The sequence below is a fragment of the Mixophyes fleayi genome, chromosome 11, assembly GCF_038048845.1.
Source record: "Mixophyes fleayi isolate aMixFle1 chromosome 11, aMixFle1.hap1, whole genome shotgun sequence".
NCBI lineage: Eukaryota > Metazoa > Chordata > Amphibia > Anura > Limnodynastidae > Mixophyes > Mixophyes fleayi.
Window position 1 is genome coordinate 19721997 of NC_134412.1, and position 27502 is coordinate 19749498.

At 40.7% G+C, this 27502-nt stretch overlaps 1 long non-coding RNA gene across 1 annotated transcript; it reads left to right on the top strand.

Annotated features, from left to right (window-relative positions):
- LOC142107353 (uncharacterized) lies at positions 1–27502 on the top strand. The gene is made up of 3 exons (XR_012679948.1): positions 1–118; positions 8155–8259; positions 26784–27502. It is a non-coding gene; the product is annotated as an uncharacterized LOC142107353 (long non-coding RNA).

A 27502-nucleotide genomic window follows, 5' to 3' on the forward strand; every position in this document is an offset into this window, starting at 1 on the left:
ATTTGGATCATCTTTGTCATGCAATAACAGCAAGCAAGAAATTTCCACGACAACAGAGATTGGAGACAGAAGATTCCCGATTGCCTCTTATCCAGTCTGCAATACTTCTCCCTGCCTGGTATATATTTTATTTCTATTTCTAAGCAATGGGCCTGATTCATTAGTGTTCTTATCTGCCGTTTTTTGCTTATCTTAAGCAAATCCACTTTGTGCATGCCCAGAAAAGTAAGATAAGAAGCAAAATCCACTGCGTAAGTGAATCATTTCTTAATCTAAGATGAAAATCCATCTTAACTTCACTCTTATCTCCCTGTTTCTTCTTAAAATGAGCATCTTAACTTTTGCACAAGATAAGATCACTAATGAATCAGGCCCAATGTTTTTATGTTCTTTGCTCAACTTCTTTCAATGTGATTGACTTTCATTTGCCCCTTTTCGAGGATTTCCAGAAGACATATACAAAACTGTACATACTTACCGATCAATCTACTCAATGGGGGTAGATATGGTACACAGAGCAGTAGCTGTCACCAGGAAGTGTCATTCCAGAATCAAAGACTCTACTGATGGACAACTAAATTAAAATGTAACATGACAGATATAGGTTATAATTAGAGATGCTCACTGACTCCCGTGAACTGGTTTTGGTTTTGGATCTGAATTTGCTTTGTGTTTTGGTTTTGGCCGCCCTCGTGTGTTTTTTTTTTTTTTTTTTTTCTTTTTGGATATTTTAGGGACCAAAAACCTAAAATATGCTAAAATCACATATTTTTACTCTTTTTTTGTTCCTACGTTATTATTAACCTCAATAACACTAATTTCAAGTCATTTGCAGTCAATTTTGACCACCTCACAGGTCACAATATTATTTTCATACACATTCGGACAAATACTGCAGCGACCTGGCTGGATGCTAAGCGACAGAACAAGGACACATTGGCACACAGCAGTGGCAGAAAAGAAAAATGGTGCAAGATGGGATTGTCCTTGGGCCCGCCTGCCCTCCCTCCCACCTACCGTTATTTTGGATCTTAAAAAGGAATGCAAAAATCGAGAGATCCGATGACGTAACAATGATGTTTTGCCTTATTTTCGATTCCGTGGGCGCACAAAAGTATCGAGCCAGCTCGGCTTGGTACTCGGATCCCCGGGTGTGCTCGGTTCTCGAGGAACCAAGTCTGGGCATCTCTAGTTATAAGTTCAGCTTGTCCAAATTAGACTTCGTCACCAGGGGATTTGTTAGCTTACCTACTTTCAAGGTTAATTCAAAATTCCTCTGGAGATGTTCTCCTAAGTTTCATAAAAGACACAGTGACGTCTCTTGTAGTAGATACTCAGATAACTGAGGGTTCTGTACCAACCGACTGAGCTGTGTTAATGGTTATTATTATTACCATTTTTTTATATAACGCCACTAATTCCGCAGCGCTGTACAAAGAACTCACTCACATCAGTCCCTGCCCCATTGGGGCTTACAGTCTAAATTCCCTAACACACACACACAGAGTGACAGAGACCGAGACAGACACACACACACACACACAGTGTTCATTAATTGTTTGAGGAACATGACAAAGGGTTCAAGGTGTTGAATTTGTCTCTCGTTGTACTGGTTGGTCCTGTATAATTGGGGAACCCTTGATCTTCATCATCATCATCACCATTTATTTATATAGCGCCACTGATTCCGCAGCGCTGTACAGAGAACGCACTCACATCAGTCCCTGCCCCATTGGAGCTTACAGTCTAAATTCCCTAACACACACACAGACAGACACACAGACTAGGGTCAATTTTGTTAGCAGCCAATTAACCTACTAGTATGTTTTTGGAGTGTTGGAGGAAACCGGAGCACCCAGAGGAAACCCACGCAAACACGGAGGGAACATACAAACTCCACACAGATAAGGCCATGGTTGGGAATTGAACTCATGATCCCAGTGCTGTAAGGCAGAAGTGCTAACCACTTTGAAAACTATTGCCAATGCGGTGTCATTTCTTAGTGACAACTTTCAAATTGCTTGACAGACCACTTATACAGCTTATTCTATTTCTGATCCGTCAAGCTTTCGGAAAATATCTTTGTGTACTGACACTGTTTGCTATATTGCTATTTTTACATCCCTTGAAGCTGATGTTGGTGCAGCTTCAGTAAAAGGTACAGATGGAGTTTTAGCTATCTCAATGTATTCTAAACTGATTTATCAACATATCCAGGATTGTTAACTCTGGAGGTCGTTTGCTAAATTCCATTACAACTGTATTTAAGATTGAAATTTCTCAGCATAATCTAAAATCATTTGGGATAAGTACTGCTTTATGTGTATAGGTGCAGTATAGCATGTACCCGTGTCTATGGCCAATCAAAGATTTTTATTTCATGATAAAGTTAGTAAATTGTGGAAGGTAATTTTTAGACTTAGAGGTAGATTTATCCAACCTTCTAAAAAAGAAAAGTGGAGGTGTTTTCCGTAGCAACCAATCAGATTTTAGCTACCATTTTCTAGAGTGTACCAGATAAATGATAGGTAGAATCTAGAGATGTTCACTGACCCCATGTTCTGGTTCATTACGTTTTTGCATCTGTGCCTGATCCTAGGTTTAAGAGCTATGTCTTTTCTTTTTTTCCAACTGACCCAGATCTCAAGAGATGCAATGAGCTCCTGGTCAGCAGGCTGACAGCTCAAGTGGTACATGACACAACGACGTATCCTCCTTTAGTTTTTCTGGCAACTGCTTCTAGGAAAAATCTAAGCTTTCCCAAGACACCCAGTGGTGTTGCAGATGAGTCAGCACAACATTTTGACATTTGGTCTGGTCTAAAAGAATTGCCCAAAAATTGTGACAGCTCTGCCATAAAATGAACTACAAATTCCATGAGGAAGGCCATTACCGGCAATTGCAAAAAAGTACACAGACTTCTGTGATGGTGGATACCAGTGGGGATGAATTGGTATTGTTTGAGGATGATGTACACACTGATGACGGGGATTATGATGACCGTGTAGATTGCAGGTGCTGAAATCTAGCTGAGAGAAGGTAGCTACCTGATGCTGGTATGCTTGCTAATATTTTAGGTAGAATACCATCTTGGCAATTTTATGTTATTCTACAGTAAAACTTTCACCTTTATTAGAGAGGCTTTTTTTTCTTTAAAAAGGTACTAGCATTTTATTCACATTTTTGTTTCCCTGACTTAAAACCACTATGCATTTAAACATAGGCTTTAGCACATGAGGTAGGGGGATTAGTATCATCATTACTGAGACTGGAGAGTGACAAGAACAATGCCACCCCTCCTGTTTCTGTATGAGCTATGGCACAGTAGAATGTCCCTGGAGACTTTTAAGAACACTGACAGCCCTATTATTACAATTTCTGTTTCAGCGCTGAACTCTGCCACCTCTCCTGTTTCTGAGTGAGCTATGGTACAGTAAAATGTAACAGGGGATTTAGACCAAGCCTGCCAGCCCTATTATTTCTTTTTCAGCAAAGGAAATTAGCAATGGAGCTCTCCTCATTGTGTGTAACCTTTATAACACAGTACAATGTGACTGAAGATTTTACACCAAGACTGCCAGCCCTGGTATTTCTATTTCAGCAATTGCAATTAGCAATGGAGCTCTCCTCTTTGTGTGTAACCTATATAACACTGTGCAATTTGACTGAAAATTCAGAAGACCAAGCCTGCCAGCCCTAGTATTTCTATTTCAGCAATGACAATTAGCAATGGAGTTCCGATGACGTAACAATGATGTTTTGCCTCGTTTTCAATTCAGAGGGCGCGCGAAAGTACCGAGCCAGCTTGGCGCTCGGCTCGGTACTGGGATCTGCTAGGTTCGGGTGTGTTTGGTTTTCAGGGAACCAAGCCTGAGCATCTCTAGTATAATCTGATTGGTTGCTATGGGCAACACCTCCACTTTTTCTTTTGATAAGGATATGTGCATTGGAACAGTATACATCTGTCCCTATAGGTCTGCCCCATGTAGCAGATTTTCCAATTAATCATCAGCCATGACGCACTGGTTAATTAGCAATAAACCCTCAATATCGGGTAAATATCCCCATATTATGGTAAATGTGCATCAGGACAATGCAATGAAATGTGAGATGCAGGTGCTTTAATTATGCAACCATGTAAATTTAAACAGTCTGTGAATATTTGCGTTTTTTATACCCGCATGAAAAGGGCCTTAGTAGATAGTATTAGCAAAAGTAAGGGTAACTTTCTAGGAAATCATACAATATTATCATGTATATTGACAGGCATTAATCAAAACAGATATGGAAACAGAATAAAACCCATCGCCATGGTGTGTCTATGCATACATTATCCATAATGAGATGTAAAGTGCCAAGAGTTTTTCCTTCTCTTCCATCAGCACTAAACATTGTTATCAACTATTGTAAGTAATAATTTCTAAGAACAGTATTCAACGTACAGATGGAGAAGACCCAAAATGTGTTTCATGAATCAGCTTGTGGAACAGAAAGAAGAATACTTCAACTATTCAAATTCATTTTCCCCATGTGAATCGACTGAAACAGATACTGCTACTTAGAGATTTGCGATCCAACATCCATTTTAATGTAAAGAGGTATTTGAAGAGCGTGACACAGCTTCTGCATTTGTAATCATGGCCTGACAAACCATAAGCAAATAGAGTCTTGTCACAGTATTAGAAGAAACGTCAGTGAATGGCTTTGTACAATTGTCTCAGTGATGTCTGCGGTGACGGACTACAAAGTTAAAATGTTTTAACTCTTTTACACATTTAGGATAAATGTCCATCCTAGAGGGGCAACTCTAAATGGATATTTACAAACATGACGGCCATGTATTCTCAAGCATTTTTACATTACTGGACACCTGTAAATAAAGGGGATCAAGGAAAATGAACACAGAGGGCCTGAGTCATTAAGGATCGCATACTGAGTGCATTGTGCGTTTGTTACAAACCACATGTAAATCGGCTCTGCATACTCCTGAAGTCAACATGGAACGGATCTAGAGCTACATGGTCTCAGTGGTTAGCACTTCTGCCTCACAGCACTGGGGTCATGAGTTCAATTCCTGACTATGGCCTTATCTGTGTGGAGTTTGTATGTTCTCCCCGTGTTTACGTGAGTTTCCTCCGGGTGCTCCGGTTTCCTCCCACACTCATACTAGTCGGTTAATTAGCTGCTATTAAATTGCCTTAGTCTCTCTTGGCCTGTGTGTATGTTAGGGAATTTAGACTGTAAGCTCCAATGGGGCAGAGACTGATGTGAATGAGTTCTCTGTACAGCGCTGTGAAATTAATGGCGCTATATAAATAGATAATACATGTGGTGTTGACTATGGGTGTAGGTTTATTCTGCTCTACTAGACCAGACACTGCAGGATACATTCAATACCTATGTGGAATATAAAATATCAAATGGTTTTCCCTTGGAAAAACATTTATTAGGCTGTCCTTAATGTCTACTCTACATAACAAACACTTTTACAGTTGCTCCTGATTGCAAACACATGTTATAGCATGCATACGAGAATGTCATCACTAGGGCTCAGGACTTAGACTAGCCCTGTAGCTCGTGCAAGTAATATGGTAGAAAAACAAGTAAGTTTGACGGCAGTAGGGCTTGATTTGCAAGTGGCTGCGTTAGTTTGAGCTTGGCACTTCTTCACTGCCAATTGACTACAGCCATACTCCCCTTCCCTGCCCCGTGCTCTCCCAGAAATCGTAGAGTGTAGTAAGTGTCTGGGCATTGTATTATCACTCAGAGAGAAGCAGGAGAGACCACAACCTGTTCTGTTCTGCCAATTAGCACAAATAGAACTACGCAGCCTGGATCTTACAGCTGCGCTATCTCCTAGGATAATGCTTTTCTACGCTGTGTCTAGTTGGAACCTTGGATACTGCTAGATTTAGCCAATTTTGGTGGCAGAGTGGATAGGTGAGAATTTGAAGACCAATCTCTAGATGGTAGCTTGTTAGTGGTCCTTACACTCACCCCCAGCCCCCCCTGTTACTATGCAGCACAGTTTATCCCTCTGAATATGGTCATGGTGCACCATTCACTGGCAATAATCTCTAGCGTATATAAAAGACAGGTGCACTTTGCAGATCTAGCCATTTATAATCAACTTGTGGGCCGTGGACCAAATCCTGGCTACAGTATAGCAGAGGGCCATATTCCTGCAGTAATGTCAAGTGTTGTCACTGACCACTTGGATTCCTTCTCTCAAGACACAGTGATAAGCAGGTACATTACTTAAAAATTATATAACTGTTCGACAAGTAGAAACTGCATGAAATCACAGTCAATCATAGACAATCCGCACTAGCAGCACATTCTCATACCTGCCACTGTGGGGAGACCACTATCCGCCACTGAGAGAGGGGAGTGAAGGTAAGAACAGGGCTTGTTATATTGGTATAAGGGGCTGTGATACAGAGCATATTGGGGATGTAAGCTTTCAAACGTATTTACTGTAAGTTAATTATCAGTCATGTTTTATGACTGTTTATTCACAGTTGTAAAGAGCCGCCAAGTATGTTGGTGTTAGATAACTGTTAATAAATACATTTTAGTAAATATTGGGACTTTGGTGATCAGGGTATTGATGTGATGTACTGAGCTGTATTGTGGCATTACCCTACTTGGCCAAGGGAAAGATAAGATTAGAAAAGGGTCCTGGAGGATAAGAGGCTGTTACGCTGGCCACAGGACTGTAGTGACATGAGGCTTTATTAGTAGACTGGAGTACAAGTTTTGAGCCTAATTTTGTTAGTCCACTCATAATTTGGAGTTGGTAACAGGAGAACTACACGCAGCAATGGACCTGAAAATATGGGAGCAAAGGTAAAAGATGGAATGCGCCCCCAAGCTTTCTGCACTGTAACTGGATCACATAAAGGTAGAGTGCCATGTGTAGGGAAGTGAATAGATTGTAAGACAATCTAGGATCACAACCGATAAACACCCCAGGGTCTGTGCAGACAAGAACAGGGTCATGCAATCCGGGTCAGTAACAAGAGTGACTTGCAGGAGGCAGTTTATATGGGCCTGGATTCTGGTCAAGACTAATAAGTTGTTAATCCATCTCTCCATGTGCCAGACCCTGGACTGCATATTGTGGCATGGGACTGATGGACATAAGGATTTCATGCTAGGCACAATGTTTTGTGAGCATTGTACTCTGGTGAGCAAAAGGCTATCATGTTGGGCATGGGCTCAATATGCATTCTTTTGCCATACCATGTATGCCAAGTGTTTATTATTTATTTTATTTATTTCTGCACCTTGCTTTGTGTTCTTCTAACTAGTTCTGTACAGTTTTGCCATAGTATACATAGTATTGTGCTATACAGACTCAGGGCTATATCTGGCCGATTCGCCATTTGAAGCCAACTGTGACTTACTGCATCCCACTCCTCCCCATGATCACCATTAATAGTCTCACATTGCTACCCTTAATAATATTTTTTCCCTGCTGCTATTCAAAAATGTGAGGAAATGGCAGACACTGTATGAGAAGCACCACACTGACCAAGGGAAGCAAACAGTGATTGGCTTCCTTACTGACCAATCCCTGCCTACGCTCTCCCACCAATGTCAGAAGAGTTCCATTTTTTTCTTTGCTCCCAAATGAGGCCCATTATGTTTTAACCATTCCTTACATGCAGTGTCAGACTAGCCCACCAGGGTAATTCCCGGTGGGCCCCACTGCCTGACTCTTTCCCTAGGGGACGGGGCTAACCCTTACAGTCAGATTCCAGTCAGACTGTGCATTATGTGGATATGAGACACGCTCCTGTGTTTAGATCCACCAAACCACACAGAGTAGGACAACAAGACTGTCAAGCAGTATCCAATGCCAGTGTCAGATTGGCCCACCAGGACACCGGGGAAATCCCTGCCGGGCCCTACTGCTTGACTATCCCATCCCCTTTCCCTAGGGAGAGTGGAAGTGTGCGTTTGTGTGAGAGCCAGTTTTTGCATAGCACATCTCCTTTCTGCTGCCACACACCCCGACTGCCACACTCCCCTTCCCTGTTCTCTGCCAGTCACCCCATGCTGCCACTGGCCCCACCAACACATTGTTTATCACTTCTGCAAGACATTCCCTGTTGCTGTACCTCACCTGCCACAATATTTCTCTAACAGACTCCAGGCTGATCTCCCTACACCACTTTCAGAGCTAAACTGGAGACATCAGAAGAGAGAAGTCAGAAGAGAAAGAAGGAAGAGATCTTGGTAACTTTGTTATAGGTAAGTGCATGTACAGTATTAGGTAAGTGCATGTACAGTATTTTTATATATTGCAATTATTATAAATCTCTTACTGTTTTATTTTTCGAATTAAAAATAGCCTTTCAGGTGGAAATAGCTAGAATATAGATAAAATATAACTTGTACAAAACTTTTTTTTAACTTCAATTGTATACAGTTTATTTCTTTTTCTTTTGGTACTTGTTAATTATACGGACGTCACTGTAGCTCGCAAGCGCTGTGCTGTTACTTACGCTTAAGCTGCTGTTTTCACACCTTTCTCGGCCTGGCTGTCGTGATGACTTCATTGACTTGAGGCCGGCGGAGGGGGAATTTGAAAAAAGCCGTTCAAGTGGACAAAGCTATGCAGCACTGAGAAGCTACAGTGGAGCCTGTATAATTAACAAGTACCAAAAGAAAAAAAGAAAGTATATTTTGTGGGCTGGACACACCCCCTCTGGTGATTGGCCATGCTTTGTGTCCCTACTATGCTGTGACATACACACAATATCCCATGGGCCCTACCACTGCGTTTTTCCCCGGTGGACCATTCATGTCCCACTCCGACACTGGTTACATGTTTTTTATGTCTCACCACATATCAAGAATATATCCTGAATACATGCAACTCTATAGAAAAACCTAAAAAGAGAAAGTTGAAAAAAAAAATCAAAGAGAAAATAGTGTGCAAATAAGACGAAACATTTAATACAAAAAGTAGGAAGCATGTTTCAAACAAGAAACATTTGCTTAAAATAATGTTCTATTGTATCCAGTAATTTCACTACAACCAGAAATCCTTATTAAAGCAATTCTGCCACACGTATTTACTTACTAAGATTTCCCTCCTCAGTCCTCGAATGCAGCTAACAAGAGTTTAGGGATTTCTGTAATTAACAGGTATCAACCAATTAATTTTCTTCTCTATCACTAAGCAAAATGTTTAAGTGCGTATTATGCTGAAAATCTTGTCTGTCAGATGTTCCATTGAGCCTGTTTCCCGGCCATATAATCAGTACAAAGATAGCTCAGCACTCATCAAAAGGACAGCTCCTTACTGAAGGTAATTGTACTTTTTTCAATGAGCAAGCAGCTTTTAGCCGGTAATAATAGTCCTGCAATACGTTACTGTTGCCGATGGGAAATGTGCAAAATTCAGCAAGAGCTTGCACTAATACCCTAATGAAATACACTTCTTAGTAGATCTGTCATCTTCACACGTGGATCTATTTATCAAACGGCAAATGTCCCCCAAATTGGCTTCGACTTGCAACATTGTAAAATTACTTCAACTATTTATCAAATAGTGAAATGTGAACTAGTGGTACTGAACAGCAATTTAAAACCTCACAGAAAATTGGGAAAACATTGGCTAAAAAAAGATGACATTTGAAAAATAGTAATGTAAACTGATATTACATTGTGGACACACGCATGAACACCCATTTCTAATGTCTTAAAATATAGTTATTCTAATACAATATATATTTTTATGGTCAAAAAACATTATTTAAAAGACAAATGAAAAAAGTAACAACTTTTTTTTGATATATAAGAGGTACTAAATTTGTCCATAGATAGAAGTGGATGCATACTACACCACACCAAATTATGTGCATGCTACCGAGCGGACGGCACTAATGGGATATGGTGCTAGAAGTGGGATGGACAGTTTGGAATGCACATGAACGTAGCTAGTACTTAACAAGGTGTTGTCTTCCTCAAGTCACCTTCAATCTCCCTAGTAATGGGAGTCCTGGATGTTTGGGAGAGTGAGGCCGAGAACCAACACCGAACCCACCTATTTATTGCCTACTCTCCCACTCACCCGTAATTAATTTTCTCACTGCCCCAAAAATATCCCCCATGCCTTGATACCTAATCTATCCCATGAGGCCCTCCACGGAGCCCTAGCACACATATCTCATCGGGAGTCGCTACCTGTCTATCCTTGAAAGCAGGTTCTGAATCCCCCCCACCCCCCCCCCCCCCCCCACTTAATTCTGGTGTCAGCCACGACTCCAGGGGGTAAATGTATCAAGCTGAGAGATTTCTGGCAGGTTTGAAAAACCAATTAGATTCTAGCTGCCATTTATTTAGTACATTCTACAAAATGAAAGCTAGAATCTGATTGGTTGTTATAGGCAACATCTCCACTTTTCAAACCCGCCAGAAAACTCTCAGCTTGATACATTTACCCCCAGGAGTCAAGTTTTTGTTCACCCTTTTTCTAAAGTGTGTCGTTTTCAGTTTCCCACTGAAAATCCATAAACATCACTTCCAAACAGGCACAAGAATCCAACCTAAACAACCTATAGAAAACACAGGCAGGTATACGTAAGCAATCCACCGGGATCTGCATTATATATAAAATCCAAACTGCCCTTCCTGTCAGTTAATATAGAAAGATTCCAACCCAACTGTCACATGCAAATACACAGCAGGGACAGCACGGTGTTCAGTGAATTTCTAAGACCGATAAGTGTAAAAAAGGAAACAAAATTTTAGAAGTTTAAAAAAAGTTTTTTTAAAATAATTTGCGGCAGGGTTTCTGTGAAAGTAAGTAGCTCTGATATAAATCAAACCAATTACTTTATTACGTTTTATTAAATTATAACATGATTAACAAACAGCTCATGCACACATTAAACAATAGTATTTACTAGAGATGGTCACTGAGCCCCGTGTTCTGGTTTTGGTTTTGGTTTTGGATCTGGATTAACTTTTTGCTTTGGCTTTGGATCTGGATTAGCTTCGTATTTTGGTTTTGGTTTTGGCAAAATCGCCCTTGGGTGTTTTGGTTTTGGATCCCGATTTTTTTTCTCTAAAATCACTATTTTTTTTTTCTAAAATCACATATTTTTGCTTTTTTTCCCCTCTACATTATTATTAACCTTAATAACACTAATTTCACATATGCATGCTACAACATGTGTTTGCAATCAGGATGAACTGTAAAATGCATTTTATGTACAGTAGACATTAATAACATCATAATAAATGCATTTTGTGGGGGGGCGGTATTAAAAAAAACAACTTTTTTTAATGCTTTATCATTAATTATTATTAACATGTGGCATTAATTGAATAGCTTTTTTTTCTGTGCATTCTTCAACAACTTTATACTCCACATATGTATCGGACGTGTCCTGCAGTGTGTTGTCTATTAGAGCAGATCAGATCTAAACCCGTATTCAGCCAGATGCAGAAATGTGCATAAGCGCAAGCAATACCCAGCTTCTACCATCATAAGTCAAATAAATGATTATAGCGGTGATGATGATGGCGATGATAAGACGCTACATATTGCATCCCTACAATCGTGACACAGATCTATGAGCTTCCTGTAATAACTGGTGCATATACAATAGATGCATGACTTTACAATGTCACTTGCACTGCGGAAACATACCTACCAACATTTGGGTAGGCGGCATCGGGATGGCGGCATGGTCATATCCCAATGGAGGCATGGCCACACCCCGGGGGGCATGCCTAGCGCTTTTGAAATGCTACACCACCCTCTTCTCTCCCCCGCTCCCCTCCAAACACCTTCACTGGTGCGCACGCCATTCATACGGAAAAAAGAGAATACTCCTCAACTTTCCCACCCACTGAACAAAGCTGTCCAGATTGCAATGTCGGGCCAGAGCCCTCAAATTAGGACTGTCCCTCCTAAATTGGCATGTTTGGGATGTTTTTGGAAATTACTTTTTCGATATCTATTCTTATTCATTGTCTATGGCAGGGTTTCCCAAACCCAGTCCTCAGGGCTCCCTAACAGTGCAGGTTTTCCGGATCACATGTGACATAATTAGGACCACCTGTGGGTCTGTTACAATGTGTCAGTCAGTAATGAATACACCTGTGCTCCAGCAAGGAGATATGGAAAACCTGCACTGTTAGGGAGCCCTGAGGACTGGGTTTGGGAAACCCTGGTCTATGGACGACTAGTCAATTCATCTACTCCTGTTTTGTATGTTGCATGTAATTTTCCTTATATGTTCTGCGTCATGTCTCTTGAGTGGGCTGGATGTAGAAGCCTTTTTTGTATACTTTTTTATCTTTATCGGATTTTATTGAAGGTGGCTGTGCGAGAAAAATAGAAATGTATTATAATAACATTCAGTGGTCAGGTCGTTTTGAAAGGTGGTCGTGTCCTTCACCCATTAATGTAATAGCGTGTTTGAAAAGTGTAGTTTCTCCTATCCAGCAGCTTCATGTTCCAGGGAACTGCTGCAAGCCTAGAATTCTTCCGAATAAATCCTACAGCGCATCGACAATCATCACCAGCGTTCCTTTTTAGTATTCAATTTAACCTTTAAATGCCCTTGGATGAGTTAAAGTGGTATCTCATTCTATGTTGTAATTACCATAAATATACAATAACTGAAAAGCAATTTTACAAATTAAGGCTCACACATCCCATGCTAGCCTTAAATTATGTTACTGGATATTATGACTACAAGCAATTGGAAAACATTATGCTTGCACTTCCTATTCTGCTTTTAAATTGATTGAAAGCTCTGTTGATCCAGTTCCAAAATGCGACCCAGCACATCTACAGTAACTGGTACCTTTACAGGGGCAAACGCAGGATTTGTGGAAGGGGGGGGGGTTTCCACACCACGCCGCCTTTGGGCATGACCAGCATGCATGGGGGCGTAGCTATAATTTTAGACAGGGCTTCGCTGCTCTCCAACTCTTTCTATCCCCATAATATACATGGGCAATGCTGCATGTACTACTGTTATGTGCACGCAGCTCTCCCTTTTCAAGCAGAGCTATGTGAAGCGGGAGCAGGGTCCAGCCACCTCAATTATACAGTGCCCCAGTCTTGGAGGGGGCTTTCCAGGCACTAGAAACCCCCCTCAGTTTGCCTATGCTTTCCGTTCCACGGGGGTTATTCAGTTATCCACGGATAGCGATATTTTTCACAACGCAGGAATGTTCCACTGTCATCATGTGTGAATTGATGACGTAATTCAATGACATGCTTCACTACGCGCTTAAAATCTATTATTTAGTGAAACATTATCAGGTGTTGTGCTGCAGTCTGCTAATGAAAAGCACATAACAGGCATGTTTTTTTTAGGCCAGTACATTTACTAAGGAAATTATAACATTTGGGATTTGGTTTAACAAATATTGAAATGAACCCAAAATATAAATAATCATAATGGTTATTGCAGCGATATGAAAATATTTATCGTCACAATTTATCGTTAATTTAATGCAGCGACCGCTGAGTGCCACAGCAGAAAATATCCAGAGCGATAAGGGTTGCCCATGTTCACCCAGTTTTGCACTGAAGAGGAAAAACTAGATTTCACAAAATAATTTTTCTAACTTGTCTAGGAGGTATAAACCAGACTCTGTCCTAAACTTTAAACTTTAAAGGAATAGAGCATTCTATAGTGCATTCCGAGCAAAGTAATAAACATATTTGTATGCAGTCGATGGCTAGACATTTATTTGGTCGACATTCAGAAAGTCAACAACATTAGGTCGACAATTCAACAGTATTATTAGGTCGACAATTCACATAGTAGACAGAATTATTAGGTCAACAATTCAAATGTAGATATTATTATATGTTTACAGTTAGAGTTAGGATTAGGGATAGAGTTAGGGCAGTGGCAGGCTGAGCTGGGGGTCCGGAGGACATCTGCCCTCGGGCCAGTCCCATAGTGGGCTACTTTGGTCTGGGTCACTGGGCCACCTGTATTTTTTTCCTTTAAAATGTTCCTAATTGGCTGCTGAGTCAAGTATTGGCGCCCGGGCAAAAAATTTGCCAGCCCTCCCCTGGGTTAGGGTTAAGGATAGGTTTAGGGTTATGGGGTTTGATTCATTAAGGATTTTAACTTGAGAAACCTCTTATTTCAGTCTCCTGGACAAAATCATGTTACAATGCAAGGGGTGCAAATTAGTGTTCTGTTTTGCACATAAATTAAATACTGACTGTTTTTCCATGTAGCACACAAATACTTGATAGCTTATTTGTACACTGAAATTTAAAGTTGATATTTGTGTGCTACATGAAAAAACAGTCAGTATTTAACTTATGTGCAAAACAGAATACTAATTTGCACCCCTTGCATTGTAACATGGTTTTGTCCAGGAGACTGAAATAAGAAGTTTCTCAAGTTAAGATCCTTAATGAATCAGGCCCATGTTTACTATTAGAGATAGGGTTAGGGATATTATTCGTGACTTATTAATACTGCCTACATTTGAATTACCATCCTAACAATACTGTCAATATTATTGTGGTCGACTAAATATATAAATGTTGATCATGTAACTGTCGAACATACATATCACATGGGCAGCATGGTGGCTTAGTGGTAAGCACTTCTGCCTCACAGCACTGGGGTCATGAGTTCAATTCCCGACCATGGACTTATCTGTGTGGAGTTTGTATGTTCTCCCTATGTTTGCGTGGGTTTCCTCCGGGTGCTCCGGTTTCCTCCCACACTCCAAAAACATACTGGTAGGTTAATTGGCTGTTATTAAAATTGACCCTAGTCTCTCTCTCTTTCTGTGTGTGTGTGTGTGTGTGTGTATGTTAGGGAATTTGGACTGTAAGCTCCAATGGGGCAGGGACTGATGTAAATGAGTTCTCTGTACAGCGCTGCGGAATCAGTGGCTCTATATAAATAAATGGTGAATATGATGATGATATTCAAGCACACAAAAATGACACATTTAATAAAGACTCCCCTGAGGTCCCCTCACTCTCGTGATTAACTTAAAATGTAAATAAGGCAAAACTGAAAAGCATTCTACCAGACTGTTTGAAAAAGCTTAAATTTCTAAAAAGGACTAATCCTAAAGTGGAAGTAGATTGGACTTAGTTGGTTGTGACATTTCTACTACTTCCCCATGCTCTTTTCATTGGGTCATTCGCATGCCTGAAACTGTGAAGTCCAGGTTCTGGAGAAGGGTCAAATGTCCGGTACTGAGGGGCTTCCTTAGTTTCCACTAGTTGCGTGGATGGTTTTCCAGATAAAATTTAGTTTGTGTGGAGTTGTTTAACAACTTATTATTATTATTATTATTATTATTATTATTATTATATCCTGTATTTATAAGGTGTTAACATATTACGCATTATTGCACTTTGAAGAAATCCCGACACAAGCAACAAAACATACAATCTTTATACCATCTTTACATATGTAAAGATGGCCCTTGCCAGATGAGCGTACAATCTAAGAGTTGTGGGGAACAATTGGAACATTAGATAGCAGGATAACAATTGTAGCTGGTGGTGGGGAACATGTGTGTAGCTACTGTAAAGAAGAATAAACATCAGCCACCAATAGCAAAGCAGTCATTGGTGACTGGCATTTCTGTGCAGCTACCGGAGGTGTGGTACACTAAGAATGAGAAAAGAGTGTGGAAGGTGGAGACATGAAAGATGAACTAGATGTTGTAGAAATCTTAAGACGGTCAGCTGCTGGCATCCATCATCATCATCACCATTTATTTATATAGCGCCACTAATTCCGCAGTGCTGTACAGAGAACTCACTCACATCAGTCCCTGCACCATTGGAGCTTACAGTCTAAATTCCCTAACATACTCACACCGAGAGAGACTAAGGTCAATTTAATAGCAGCCAGTTAACCTTCCAGTATGTTTTTGGAGTGTGGGAGGAAACCAAAGCGCCCAGAAAAAACCCACACAAACACAGGGAGAACATACAAACTCCACACAGATAACGCCATGGTCGGGAATTGAACTCATGACCCCATTGCTGTAAGGCAGAAGTGCTAACCACTTAGCCATTCATGACCATCCTTCATCCTTTAGCTCATCCTACTATCATACTAGCTGATCTTCGTTGCTGTTTTGGTTCTGTACAAGGCTTTCACTTTTGTGCCTCATGGACAATCTTCTGGTTGTCTGCTAGCTCTTGTATGCTGTCTCTTTTCCTTTAAAATCATGCTCATTGCTAGACACAAAGGTGGGACACTTGTTTCCCATGTCCACAGAAGCTGTGGCGATAGCTGCTACTGACGAAGAGGATGCAGAGATGACCAAAGCAAGAGCAGAGCTAGTAACAGCAATAACAGTTGAGCTTTGCTCAACCGAGATGACATTCTAGTAGATATTCAAAACAACCCTCTTATTTGTGTGATGGCGCTTTTCTGCACTACATTTTTATTTCCGACTACCTTCAAAATGTTTGTTATAGGTTTATATAAGTGAGATGAGTATGTGGGAGCACAGAACTGATCTCAATTATCCATCATACTCCTGTGTTTTTGCTGGAGCAGTAATCATGTCCTTTATCTTGTTCCATTTACACATTAAAGGACAACTATTAAATGAAACGACTTAACAGCCTTCTTTAGGATCTATAAAGTGACATTTTAATAGAGCAAGTGCATAATATCACCCTGTATAACTTGCATATTTAGACGCATTCAAGTCTAGATACACATTTCGGTATTATGTTGCTGGAATCGATAATGACATGCCATCACCTTGTGCTGAAACAGCAAAACAAGATGTTACTATTCAGCATAATTTCTGGCAGCAGCAACATATACTAAAGATCTTTAAATGGAAAATAAAAGAAATAAAAACCCACTTGCTCCAGTTAGAGTGTTATGATCAAGCCTTAAAGGTTTGTGTTATATTCCAGTGGTTTACTTATGGAGATATGAAGCCTTGTATACTCTGCTTTATCGTCTACCTCAACATCTTGTCTTTTAAATTTTTAATTAATTAAACTTGCACTACGAGATAGGGTGCAAAATATCACGCAATTTCATATTGTGCGTTTGTGCAAAAAAAAAATACATGCATTATTCCTTATCAGGTATTTTGTGTAACTTTGACTTACGACTCCAAGCATTGGCAGAAAGTGTGTTTATGTAATTCATCAGCAGCAGCTATTTATATAGCGCTACTAATTCCGCAACGCTGTACAGAGAACTCATTCACATCAGTCCCTGCCCCATTGGGACTAACATACATTGATTCCCCAACATACGCACAGAGAGAGAGAGAGAGACTAGGGTCAATTTTGATAACAGCCAATTAACCTATCAGTATGTTTTTGGAGTATGGGAGAAAACCAGAACACACGGAGGAAACCCACACAAACACAGGAGAACATCCTCACAGGTCATGGTCAGGAATCGAACTCATGACCCCAGTGCTGTGAAGCAGAAGTGCTAACCACTAAGCCACCGTACTGCCCATGAAACTCAGTTGAAGGTGGACGCAAGTGCAGGCACACCTGTCAGGAAGCGGATATCTTGCGGGACCTGGAGGGATGGTACAAACATACCCGTTGATGATAATGACTCATCAGCGCTATTTTGATGCTTCTGATTGGCTGTTTGCGGATTGAGCTTCAACTCATAGTATTTAATTTATTTGTATCACGACTATATTAAATTAATTAAATTAGCAACCGTCTATTCGTAATGCTTAATTTTCATTTTAATGCGTACTGCGGCAGAACAGATAATTCCCGTTTAATAGTTAAAGGGAGAAACAACGGATGTGGAGGTGCTGTATTTAGTTTAGTCATGTACGGTAATGCGACTTTCACACACAAACACATAACACATCCTACGTCAGGCATAATACATAGTGGTATGGGCATAAGTAGTATTCTTTGTTCACATTGCGAGATGCATACTACTGTACATACGGGTGCAAGTACGCTTTTTCTTGTGTGCGTTTTTTTCCTATGTGCGCCAAAGGTGCATATGCCTCCACCTCTAAATAACTCCCCTTGTGCATAGTTGCCTACTGTCCCAAAATGTACGGGAAACTGCCGAAGACATTGCCAACTTTGAAGATCACCTCTGCGGGAGTATGCCCTTGTGTGTATATTGAGTTTTGTTTTCCAATCCACTTATATCTGACAGGTAAGATGTTGTTATCATTCAGTTGTTTCTTCTCTGCAGTGAACATGCTTGACTGCATCTCTACAGTCCTTGAACATGTCCAAATATCCTAATGAACATGCCTCAGTACATTGCAATGCTTAGTGTCTCTATACGCTTCCAGTCTCCTAATACTGTGATAGTATGTGTGCGCATTGAAATGTACTGCTGACCCTCTCTTAAGGCCTCATTTAGAGCTGGTAACAAGTTTACCCACAGATGTAAGACTTAGAACTTGGTCCTGCCTCTGTACCTTGTAGAGTTGTAGCGGGGGTGTCGAAGTCAGAAAATTGGATAAAGTCATTTCAATTAATATCGAGCAAACTTGGTTGTCTTTGTCTGAAATTATGCATAGAACACGCTACGGCATATAAGGGCGTATCCAGCTGCAACACGTGGCAATAACAGGTTTTACACTTTTACACACATTCACACGGACATACACATTTGTAATTAGTAAACATTAATTGTAGTTGCAACACATAGTTATTTATGTCGAAATATAGCAGTATTTATGTTTACTATTATAAGTTATATACATGTTAGTGAAACCAAAGGTTCAGGTTGCGGGAACTATGTCATGTTTAGTATCATTTTAATCCCCCATTCATCAGCAGTTGTCCGGTTCATTCGCCGAATAGATCGCACATTGCATACTCTAGTTAGCGATGTTAGGAATAAATGTTTAAAGTGATACTGACTGTATAATGCAAATAGACTAGTTGAAACTGGATTCTTGGTGGGAAAATCGGAGTGCATCCCCTGGAGAGCTGACCCGCACCTTTGGATATTTTGGTTTGAACTGGTCTATGACCTGCAGTACACTGGACCTTCCTGAAGCCTGGACCAATAGAAACAAGCCACACCATCTGCATTGTTTTACTGTACTCTCTGACTGTATATAAGCAGGGGCTCTGGACCTAGTGACCAGTCTTCTTGACCACAGTCTTCAGATCTGAATGACTGTACACTGGATCTAGAGCACCTGCGATAAGTAATGGCTGTACTTATTTTATTCTGACTTGTTATTCTGCTACTTTTGGCTATTAAATTAATTTGTGCTTTGGAACCACACATCGCGATTCGACAATCATTATTGGATAGAAACTAGACGTGCATAACAGGGGGTAGGGGGGAGCTGAAGGTAAAATGTGTGGCTTGATTTATAATTGGGAGGGGGCAGGCACTTGACCAACTATAAATTGCAGTGTAAAAATAAAGCTGCCCAGTTTTTGTTTGCAGTATTTTCCAAGCATGCAAGAAATGTTCGAAGTTGCAGATTGCACCTCTTGCAGTACAATAAAATTTGCCCGGGTTCAAATTCTCACTCTCTAGCTGTAACCCTAAAGTATATTAACAGTACATTGTTCGTGTTGTGGGCCGATAAAGCAATTTACTAGAGTGGTTTTGTTAAACCGGCTTATTTTCAACGATTTTACTAAATGCCAATCCGATCAGAAACCTCTGTTTTTTTCAAAATGCCACTTAACACACATTGACAGATAGCCTATTATTAGGGCACTTGTGCTGTTATATGTAATAGGTGTCAGTTGTGTTGGTGGTAGATATTAAACTGCAAGAAGCTTTTAGACTTAACCAATTTGTTGGGGTTTTTTTCAAAACTTGTTGTAACAGATGATATATACATATATACAGTTGCTCACAATTGATACTGACTGTAACAGAAAGGCAATAACGCTAGCTTATGCAGTTAATGTACTTAACACTATTATAGTATATTAATATATACAGATGGTAAGCTTATATTGTGGGCAATAACAGAGAACAGGTTGCTCATATATGTTTTGTGCCTCCACTCACTTTATATGTCTATCTAAAAGTTTACACAAAAGGGATACAGCTCCAGTTATCACTTCTTTACAGTTCAACTGTCACTGTCTGCTTGCTCAGAAACCGATGCAGATGGCTGGATGCTGCCCCACTTCCTGCCTTCGCTAGACTACAGGGGACACCAATACCAAGATGGGCGACGGAGCGTATCACTCCATATTAACAACACGTGCCCATCCCTGTTTTTTTTAAATATTAAGAATACAAAGCATGATATATATCACTCTGCTGTTTACCAAACCGCAGGAAATTTTGCGGTAAAAAAAAGTGGTGGTTGTGGCAGGAGGGATAGCTGAAACCACATGAGTTATCTTGTCTGGCACAATTTGGTAAAATAAATAATTAAATAAAGAATGGACCAAAAAAAACCTCCCTCCCCATGTTACTCAGCATCAGGCCCGGTTCTCTAAGGGGGGTGAATAAGTGATCAGGCCCTGCACCTAGAGATATCTGGCCTTAATGAGCACTGGATCTCACTGTTGACCTCAGGCCGGTGGTTGTCAGGTTTAAAATATTCAAATATAGAGGACAAGAGCTCTTGTGTCAATATCAAGGCCCTAAGGTCACTAATACGTCGTTGTTTTTAGCCACAGTCACTTAGCACACAGTAAGCTACCAAGGTAACACACTGTGAGTGTGGTACAGGCAATCCTGGAGAGAGGAGGCCGTGTGTAATATATGTATTGAGAGTAGATGCTGCCCTGATGGAATGTGGAAGATTGTGCCACAGCTGGGGAGCAGCCCGGGCAATGTCCTGGAGACGGGATCGAGAAGAGGCAATCAGTGAAGTAGTGAGGCGGCGGTCACAGGAAGAGAGGAGGGGATGGCTAGGACTGGACCTTATTTGCGAAACGCAGTTGATGCTTACCGCGATACATCTTGGTTTTGTACCATTGGGCCTAGATGGCCGCATTGGTTACAATTGCAGCCAGCGAGCAACTTTATTTCCAAGGACAATAAAAATAAAATCTTCGGCTGTTTGTTCGCTCACACGCTTAGAATTCGTACCCAGATCTGTGCTAGCTGTGATTGCTAGCTCAAGGCTTTTCATGTTTGTAATATTTTGTCTTTGTATTCTTGCCTCAGTTATTCTGTTTATTATATTAATGTATGTCTGTAAGATGATTGTCCGGCAAATTAATGATGATGAAGAAAGAAGCCACAGAAATTGTTTCATCAATAACTTGTAAGAAAACAATCTTCTATGGCCTTTGCAGTGTAGGTGATATTTTCCATTAATTGGATTCATATTTACACCAATTGTTCTATTCATGCTACATGTTTGTGCATAAAAGCTTTGCACATTGGTGCCACAATTCATTTATTCGGTTTCAGGACATGAGTTACATTATTAAAAGAACAATTTAAATACATTTTGACTAGTGGTCACATGTAACCAATGAAAGGTCAGAACTGCCCGTGTTGTCCCAGCCTAAGGTTCAATGTGGGTAATAGAGTGATAATGTCATGAGATGCTGTCAAGGCCTTTGATGTGAAACTAATTTAGATTTATGTGGTTCTGTTCAAACTGCATCTGAAATAGAGATGCTCACTGACCCCCGTGAACTGGTTTTGGTTTTGGATCTGGATTAGCATTGCGTTTTGGTTTTGGCAAAACCACCCTCGTGTGTTTTGGTTTTGGTTAGGAAACAATCCTAAAATATGCTAAAATCACATAATTTTCCTCTTTTTTTTTTGTTTTTTTACATTATTATTAACCTCAATAACACTAATTTCAAGTCATTTGCAGTCAATTTAGACCACCTCACAGGTCACAATATTATTTTCATAAACTTTTGGACAAATACTGCAGCAACCTGGCTGGATGGTAAGCGACAGAGCAATGACACAAACACACGGCAGTTCCTAGCACATCTAGGACACATTGGCACACAGCAGTGGCAGAAAAGAAAAATGGGGGTCCGACCTCCCTCCCACCCACCGTTATGTTGGATCTTAAAAAGGAATTTGTGAGATCCGACGACGTCACAATGACGTTTTGCCTCGTTTTCAAGTCCGATGGGAGCGCAACAGTACCAAGCCGGCTTGGCTCATTACTCGGATCCCCTAAATTCGGGTGTGTTCGGTTCTCGAGGATCGTAGCCTGAGCATCTCTAATTTGAAATGGTCCTAAATGTATGCAAACCCACCATTAAGGTTTTCTTATGATTCTATGTATTTGTACCTGGTATGTGCATTGTGTGTTCAGTTCAGGATGACGCTTAAAGAAAAGTAATAAAACATACTTGTGTCAAGTGTCAAAAGCTTTGAACAAATAGATAATGAGTTCATTTTTGACTGCGCTCATAACTGCCAACATTTCCGACTAGAGATTTGAGACAAGGGGGTAAATGTATCAATATGCGAGTTCTTCAACACCCGCATGTTCAGCCTCTTCCGCGATTAAATTTCAAGCAGCGCTGCATTGTAAAGGGAAGTTAACCCTTTACAATGCAGCGCCGCTTGAAATTTAATCGCGGAAGAGGCTGAACACGCGGGTGTTGAAGAACTCGCATATTAATACATTTACCCCAAGATCTAATAAGCCCAATTTGCCCAAACCAGATCTAGACCTGCCATGCCACTAAATGAGGCCAAGCCACTTCTCTGACACTTCACATCCTTTTCAGTTGCCAAAGCTTGTTACTGTCTTGGACAAACAATACACAAGTGGAAGTTGCTCAATCAATTTATAGGTTCATAGCAGGTGCTCGAAAGGGTGGAGTTATTCTGAAAGGAACAAACACAGAGAAAATTTAACAAGTCGAATTGGCAGCTCCCTTGCTGGTTGTAGCAGTGTGCTAGGAGATTTTTCTCTGTGTTTGTTCCTTTCAGGGTAACCCCACCCTTTCATGCACCTGCTATGAACCTATAAATTGATTGAGCAACATTCACTTCTCTATTGTTTGTTTGAGAGGCCTGCTGGTATCAGTAGCTGATGGGGAGTACTGGTGCTGAATTTCCATTTGGAGGCTTCCGGGGTACCTCTTGCAGGCCCGGCGCTCCCATTAGGCAAGGTTAGGCACTTGCCTAGGGCGCCGGGCTCTGGAGGGCGCCTGGAGGGCGCCACAGAATTCTAAAATACTTTAAAACTGTGCGGCGACCGCTGACCATACCTGTCACGGCCGCCGCACAGCATTCAGATGCACGGGGAGGGGGGAAGAGGGTATTTTGTCACCACCGCCGCCTCTCTGCTCCGTCTCCTCCCCTCCACTTACTAGTGTCAGTGAGTGGAGGGGAGGAGACGGAGCAGAGAGGCGGCGGTGGTGAGACAAGGTAAGGAGAGGAGGGAGGAGGGAGGAGGGCGGCGATTTTTGCGGGGGGGTGTGGTGATGCGGGGGGGGCGCCGCTTTTTTAAAAATGCCTAGGGCGCCGTGGACCCTAGCACCATCCCTGACCTCTTGGTAAGTTAGCTCTCAATTTAAAAACACATATATGTATGGCTCAAATATAAGGACTCTCACCCTATTAGCAGAAGCGCCGTGAAGTGCTGGGTGGCTTATCGAAAATTTGCAAACATGTGCAATTGAGATTTCTGCATTTTTATGTAGAAGTAGAAATAGCAGCTCACTTTGCTTATAGCACTGTCTTGGACAAATCAGGACTGTTGCCAGGTACTGTATGTGTAGCATCTTATGAAAACACATTTTAGCCATTTCTGCAGAGCAATGAACTTTATCTCAGTGTTGATATATAAAATCATATTTCAAATAATTGAAGTGATAGTCTGTATTGTCCTTCAGTCTGTGGCTGATAAATACTGTAGGGAGAAATAGATTTGTTTTCCAGGTTGTAAAGCAGTTCTGTTGCAGCCGGAAAGTGGCAATTGCTGGAGAAAATATCAAACTGTACAAGAGTAAGTAGAATGTTTTGGAGCCAGAGGGACTGAAATAAGTCAAACTGCTCTAGTGAGTCTAAGTGGGTCCACAGCTACAACTAACAGATCTGTTCCACTGTACAACTAGATATTAGCCCGTAGGCTAATCCTGAGAGATTGTATTTTCATTTAACGTTTATTTTATTCCCTGTAGCTTTAAAAAAAGACCAAAAAAAAAAATGTATCTGCAGTATTCCATAACACAGCTTATTTGCTGTGTCTAACAATCAATTGTAGCTGGGGGTGAAATTGCTAAAGAAGCTGGTGTCACATCCTTTTACCAAGTCCCATCTGTTAAACATTTGCCTCTAACCTAATCAACGCCAACATCTATCAGAGTTTTTGTCCTGCAGTCTAATTCCGTATCTTACCCAGCAGACGAGATCTCTCTCCGCTTCCCATCCTGTCTAGTTAAGAATCACTATTCCTTCACATAGCTCAAATATCAGCCTCATGACAACTGGAATGGGCTGCGGGCATTTAACAGGCAGAAATAACACCACTATCCTAAAATCTGCAATCAGCTGCACTTGGAATAAGAGAGCATTTTATTTCCATCTCTTCTTATGCACCGTAGAGGGGAGGCTAGCAGATTCTGGGAAATTATACGTGCTGAATAATGACAGCTTAGTGCAGGCACCATCCAGAGACAAATAAAACAGGTTTAAGTACCTAAGGACATAGACCTGTGCTCGGAGACTGTGATCTGCATGATGATACGTAGGAATGGCCATCTGGAGAGGGAGGCAAAGAGAGAACATTTGTCCCATTGGAATTACACAACTAGTTCAATTGTCAATTAACCAGTCACTGACTTCAAGTTGAGCAGACCACATTTTACACAGGTCATTGTTTTCATGTATTATTGCGGCAAAACAGATTTCTATTTTCTATTTAAAGGCAATGTGTATCAGACTGTATTGTGCTTTGTTGTATCAGACTTATATCTGACATGTCTGCTGCTCATTAACATTCAATATAACATGCGTGTTGTATTTACATGTATTCTATAAGCATGATCCAGGAGGCTGCAGTTACGTATCGTCCCAATGTCCATTATCCATGCGCGCTGGTACTGGTATAGAATATTTCTCATAATTATCAATATCCATTTAGTACATAAATCACTCAGGTGTGGTCACTCATGAATGCTTTGCAGATCAAACATAAGTTTAATATCATATGCATAGGCAAACCGAGGGGGTTTTCTAGTGCCTGGAAACCCCCTTGCAAGCCTAGGGCACTGTAAAATTGAGGTGGCTGGACCCTGCCCCCGCTTCACACGGCTCTGCTTGAAAAGGGAGAGCTCCGTGCTCCTAACAGTAGTGCACGCAGCATTGCCCATGTATATTATGGGGATAGGAAGAGTTGGAGAGCAGCCAAACACTGTCTAAAATTATAGCCACGCCCCCCATGCATGCTGGTCACGCCCACTGGCGGCGTGGTGTGGAAACCCCCCTCTACAAATTCTGCGTTTGCCCCTGATATGCATGGTTGGTTTTGTGGAAAGTCCACCCAGGCATAGGAGACAAAATAAAACTAGAGGGCAGTGTTGTACAAAGCCACATCGTAATACAAAAAACAACTACATTTATAAAAAAATAATTAAATCTGCCCCCATGTGTCATTACTTTTCATACAAATGTTACTATGTAACAAATGATATACAGTTCATGCAGTTCAAAATAATAGTTACCAATATCTATTATTAAAAAAGAAAAGATGTTTTTTCCATACCCGCCAGTATGTTCCTTGGTAGATCTGAAGAACATTTCATTGTCATTAAAAAGAAAAGCTCTTCTTTATAGCTTTAGACACGATACTGCATAATAAACACGGGCGATCATGGTTTATGTACTGTTCTGTACAGTGAAATCCGATTTCCAGCATAATTACCTTAATACGTGTAGCTTGGAGGAAATAAAAAAAAGGCATAGAGAAAGAAATGATTAAATATAGGAAGAGTTTCATAAAAAATTTTAAGTAAAGAGTTTAATAGGAATGGAATTCAAAAATTAAAATAGTAATATTTCATTTGAATTAGTGAAAGACACAATATGTGACCCTACTGTAGGTTGGGGCCTATATAAACAACTTCTGAAAAATATCATGGTAATGACCACTGCTTGTGTTTCCTTTGACAGCTAATAACAGATTATGGAATGTTTAAAAATGCCGGTGGTATTTTTTTTTTTACGATTTTTTTTACGATTACCATTACTCCGACATGGACAAGCCCTACAAAGAAATTCCAAATTTATGAAAAAACGATTGGAAAAGAAACAGACTTACCTTCAACCTGACGCTGGAGATGTCCGATGGGAGCACCATGCTGACAGCAACTGATTCCAATTGAACAAGTGTTCGGCACTGCAGGTTGACGTCATCGCGACGTCTGTCAATAGAAATTTAAAGCGCCAATGTGGGGACCCCTAAGGTTAAGTGTTTAAACACTTAACCCAACATTGCGGCTTTAAATTTATATTGACAGATGTTGCAATGACGTCACCCTGCAGTGCTAAACACTTCTACAATTGGAATCACTTGCTGTCAGCTTGGTGCTCCCATCGGAGATCTCCAGCTTCGGCTTGAAGGTACGTCTGCTTATTTTACAATCGGTTTTTCATAAATTCGGAATTTATTTGTAGGGCTTTTTCATGTCAGAGTACTGCTCATCGGTGAAGCGTACCCAACCCAAAAATGCATTGTACTGGAGTCCCTAAACTTTTAGACATCTCTATAATACATATTTGTTCACCTCCATACATAGGTGTCTACAGAAGACAAATAATAGGACTAATTGCCGTTTGAAATTGGAATAGTTTGGTTTATAGGTGTTTATTTGGAGCGGTATAACAATACAGTGTATTTGTAATTCTCAGGTTGTCATCTCAAGGAATGAATAAGATCATAAAATGCACAGAACATTTTGTTTAATCAAGCAGAGTTTGCGTACCTTGCTCCCTCAACTGTTTGGGAAACTTGTCCGCCTGTCCTGGATGCAGAATGGCTTGGAAGAATCTCCACTGCCAGTGATGTATCAAGTGGGAAAAGACTTTACTATAGATTAAAAATACAAATATATGTACTTAGAGTTTTAACAGAAATAGAACACTTTGGGGCATATGGTAGCCCTTAACCATGTTGGGGAAATAAGGTGGCCTGTATCCAAGTATGCATCCTGCAATGCATTTCGAGGTGTAATACTTCTTCCTTGGGCATTAGTTGCATATACGGACCATTCGGGTTGTAGTGCTTTAAACATGTGCTGTCTATTCAGCTTAATGGTGTAGACAATGCGTTTTTAAGCCTAGCACACAAAGTTTTCTACATGGCTTAGGGATAAGTGAGGGAGCAACTGAAACAAGATAAGTATAATACAAAATTCAATTGAATAAAAAAAAAATAGATATAGCACAGGTAGAGTGGAGGAAGATAATAGAGAAACTAAAATGATAGAACAATGAAAAGCCTGGGGAGAGACAACCCAAGTTGTCTGTAGTGTGCTGCCAAAAGGGATATGGCCAAGCCATAGTTGAGGGGCATTCCTCATACTAGACCCCACTGTTGCACTAGTAGAGTGACCTTACCGTGCACTACA